The sequence below is a fragment of the Pteropus vampyrus genome, unplaced genomic scaffold (genome assembly GCF_000151845.1).
Source record: "Pteropus vampyrus isolate Shadow unplaced genomic scaffold, Pvam_2.0 Scaffold613, whole genome shotgun sequence".
NCBI lineage: Eukaryota > Metazoa > Chordata > Mammalia > Chiroptera > Pteropodidae > Pteropus > Pteropus vampyrus.
Window position 1 is genome coordinate 189,003 of NW_011889394.1, and position 4,896 is coordinate 193,898.

A 4,896-nucleotide genomic window follows, 5' to 3' on the forward strand; every position below is an offset into this window, starting at 1 on the left:
GAAAGAAACCTAACTATGGGAGGTGAACATAGAGTATAAATATATATATGCCTTACTGTTAAAGTATACAGCTGAAACTTATTGAATTTAGTTAACCAATGTCACTATTAAAAAAAAATCTGACTCACAGATATAGAGGACAATTTCATGATAGAGGGGACTGGCATTTCGGGGGCTGGGAAAATGGGGAGAAGGGTTAAAAAAGTATAAATTAGTAGTTGATAAATGGTCATGGGAATGGAGAGCACATCATAGGGAATACAGTTAGCATTAATATATTGGCTAGGTGGAAAACCAGAGGAGAGAAGGAGCAATTAGGGGGATCATTTTATAAACTACATAAATGTCTAACCAATGTACTATATACTTGAAACTAATAAAAAATAAATAAAATAAAATAACTAAATTAGTCAATAGAAATGTAACATATGAAATATGAAAGATATAGGACATTATTTATTTTTTTGAGCCACAGGAGCAGATGCAAATAATTGGAATGATATACCATGTTCATAGATTGAAATAATTAAAATTGTTAGGATGACTATACTGCGTGAAGCAATCTACAGATTCAATGCTATTTCTATCAAAATACCAATGGTCTTTTTCACAAAACTAAAACAAATGAACCAAAAAATTTATATGGAACTACAAAAGACCCCAAAGGGCCAAAGCAATCTTGAGAAGAAAAAGAAGTTAGAGATAGCAAGCTCCCTGATTTCAAACTATACTACAAGGCTATAGTAATCAAAATAGCATGGTACTGGCACAAAAACAGACACTCATATCAAAGGAACAGAATAGAAAGCCAGTTTTATAAAGTACTTTCTGAGTATTATCCTTATTTTATACTTTGCTATTATTTGTATTCTGAGACATTTTTATTAATAAAGCCATTATTCATATTTCAGAGACTTTCAAAAGCAGGTTAAATTTTATCTAATAATAATAATAATAAATACCTTGATAGATTTAGAATAAAAAAAAAAAACAAGCCCCAGTCTTAGCTCTACAATTTATAAAATGTAAAATGGAAGAAGCCAAAAACATCTCTGAGCATCAGTTTCTTCATTTATAAAATAGGAGCTAAGATTCCCTTCCCTATTTAACTCACAATTCTTTCCTTAGGAAGAGATGACAGATAGATATGAAAGTGTAGGAAATACTATAACACTACTTCTAATAGCAATCGTAATACCCTGCATACATCTCTATATTAATATTTGAAATAGGTTAATTCAATTCTATGTCAAGAGACTTTAAACAGCCTTAGGTAGTTCCACCAGCTCTCCCACTAACAAAGGAAGATGCAAATTTCTGTCTCAGAATATAAAAAGTCCCCATACTGAGTAATTTTAATGTTCAAAGGTATACATTTTGTACAACAAAGCATTGCATGTAATTCACCTACTTCATGTGATGCTAAACTAAATATATAGTTAACTGTCCCAATGCTACAGAGAATACCAACTGTTCTAGACTTAGAGAAAAATATCATGTCTTTCCCCAACATGAGCGTTTGCTGACAATCAATTTTCAAGACTAATTGTAATCATAAAAGACCAATTCTAAAATTGGTACACGTGGATACATCCACATGAAGGATGTAATTCTACTATATTGCATTATGAAAAATTTAACTTTATGTGTTTGCCTTAGTCTGTTTTGTTTATGACTATAACATAGCAAGTTGCCACACATTACTAGGCACATAACAGGTAAAAAACATGTGTTGTGCTTTGTTTTGTTTTTACATAAGCAAATGAATGATTGAAGCAATAAGTATTTTTTTTTTTTTTTTTTGCTGGATCCGGCAAGTATTTCCTGATTAGTCCTGCCTCTCAAGAGCTGGAACTAGGAACCATCTACTTGAATGAGCTTACTAAAGTTAAAAGTGGGTTGCATGTCATGTAATTGATGTTAGGAAGCAATATCATAAAATATAAGACTTGAAGACTGTGTGTGTGTGTGTGTGTATGTGTGTGTGTGTGTGTGTGTGTGTGTGTGTTTAGGCAGCGTAAAGTGGAATGGAAAATAAGAGTTCGATAAAGTTGGGGGTTCAGGAATTAAAGGGCTATAGAATTCAAGACCCCTTTTACTGCTGGTTTTCATCAGCCTTTATCATAATGCACCCTGATCATGCTCATTTCAAACTGAGCCTGAGCAACAGTAGCAGTGAGCTTTGAGAAAGTTTACATTAAATGAATTTAGAATGTAATTGGAAACTTTTATTCTGATTCTTGACCAGGAGGCCCATTTTCTGTTATAGCTTAGAAAGTCCAAGGTTTTACACTGACTTAGAAACATCCGTTTCTTCATTCACAGACACAAGCAGATCCCATGGCTTACAGGATTAACTCTTAGCTGTACGAATTCAACAGAATCATACTTGCTCTCATAACTTCTTTAGTGCCATTCACATAACACAAAAACTAGAAAGAATGACTCTGTATTACACATGAAAAACACTCTAGCTTGATTTCTCTCCTTTGAGAGAAGTCCAAGTAGACATGTAGAGCTTAAGTTGCTAACTAAAAGCTATGATTAAGTTGCCTCTTTTAAAATTTTGCCACACATAACTTTTACAAATTCTATTTAGATTTTCATATATTTTTAAATAATCTGAAAGAATGGAACCTAATTTGAGAAAAAAGTCTATATTTGGTAAAGATGAAACAAAACTAATTTATAGTTTGAGGCTTCAAAAAAGATTAATGACCACATTTAAGAAACAATTTTGGCCACCTCAAATAGTGATAAAGGATGTAACAGAGTACATGCATGTCTGCAACATCTACAAGGTTCTTCTAAAACATAGATATTACTTGTCTAATTAGATACATTTCCCTCTAATAAAGAAAATTTTATCAAAGGACAGTAAGTAAATAAGTATAAAAATAAAACTACAATAGAGATCAATTATTTTTTATAAATAGAATTATTAAGTGAAAATAAAGCACATCAATTTTGAGATAAAGGGATGGGGTATGAGTATAATTTAAACCATAAATCAAGAATTTAGAAATGCTGAACATCTAAAAAATAAAAGAGCCAACATATCAATGTTGCTGAATTTCACAAAAACTAAATCATGAGTAGAGATTAGAAAAAAAGCAATATTGAAAATACTATTAAAGTTACCTTACGACATGTTAAAATTGTCACTTGACTAAGGATTAAAGAGTTTTAGAGTAGTAATTTTTGTTTGTTTACTCAAAAAATAATCAACATCTTATTCCAGAGAAACTGTGTCTCTATTTGATTTATTCACCAAATGTTTCTTTCAAATTATCATTGCTCTACTACTACCTGTAATTTGAAGTATTTATACCATAAAATCCATATAGAAGTAGCATTAGAAGCCAATCAAAACAGGAGTGACTCAGTTATTTACAGGTCCTCCAGTCCTGTGGGTTTAACTTTTACAATATCAAATAAGTTGAGTTTTTATCCCATGTGGAAAATCCTGTGATCTTTATAATATCTCTAGGGCCTTCCAAACAGGCAAGAAAAATCAAGAATGGTTTTTATTATCTAACATTTTACTTTCTACATTTGTTTTTCCCAATTTGAGTTTTAATTACTGCTCACTATTTTATTTCCTGAAAAATGTCTATTCTATATTTGATTCTTCAAATTTGGTCAGCTTCCCCACCTTCATTCCTCAAAAACTACTAATGTAAGGTCATTCTGCATTATAAGTTTATAATGTATGGACTGTATATTTATAGGACTATATAAAACAGGATAAAATTCATATTGAAATGTGGTTTCTAAATTCTCATGACCACTCCCCAATAAAAAAATTTTATTTATTGGTCATGTGTCTTGTTGAGTCTTGAGCTAATTACACGTTCTTGGCTCCTTTGTCTTTCATACCTTATTCTTAGAATTACATAAACTTTCAAACATTCAAAATTCATTTTTCTTTAATTTTGTGGAAAATGTACTTTCTTATTTGAGTCAATCTTTCTCAGCTATTCTAGCACAAAAATTCTCCTCTTTCCCAAAAATAAAAAACAACAAACTGTTTGCTAAACAAAAGACAAAAACAAATAATTCATATGTCATCCTGGAACAAAGCACATTCAACTTTCAAATGAATAATGTTTTTTTTTCATATTCCATGATTACTGAAATAAAAATAATAGAATACAGAGTAGCAAAGAATATGAGAAAGCAAAGTAAGCTTAGACAGAAGACTAAGATTTAGTTTACATTTTTTAAATTAAGATATGTGACTGTAAGTAAATCATTAACCACTCTGAGCTTTACTTTCCTGTCTGTGAAAAAAATTATTTTGACAGCTTGTTATGTGCAGAGGTGAGTATGCAGTGATAAGAAAACCCTATGTCAAAGAAAGCATGATGCCTAGTGTCTACCAGTGCAAACGAGGTTGTACTTGACAGTGTCTATGGAGCTTTTCATGACTTGCATTAAAGAACATATTCTTGCTCAGTGCAGGATATAAAGATGGAAGTAGAAGCACATTGTCTGATTTTTCATTCCAATGGCAAGTGACAGGTAAGACATTCCCATGACATTATGTCACCTGGTGTTTCTTGATTTGATTATAAATCAGTCTTCTATTTCCAGAGAGAAAAATAAACGTTCGAAATAATAAAGAAAATTCAGAAGATAATAAATCCCTTTCTTAATATTATTATTAAATGTGAAAAAAGGATGAGGAAAAGAAATTGTGCAAATGGTGAGAAAAAAGAAAAGACCCACTCTCAAAAAGTGCAAATAAATTATTGAGAGAAGACTAAAATTTCTTTCAACATAATAAATAGAATAGAAAGTTGACAATAAAACTTTTAATTAAAATTAAACACACCAAATCTCCATGTCCTCTGAATAACTGCAAACACACACACACACACACACACACACACA

General features: G+C 31.0%; 1 protein-coding gene across 1 annotated transcript in view; it reads right to left on the reverse strand.

Moving 5' to 3' along the window:
• The window catches only part of LOC105308684 (olfactory receptor 147-like), a 9,842-nt gene that overhangs the window by 4,047 nt on the left and 899 nt on the right, over positions 1-4,896 (reverse strand).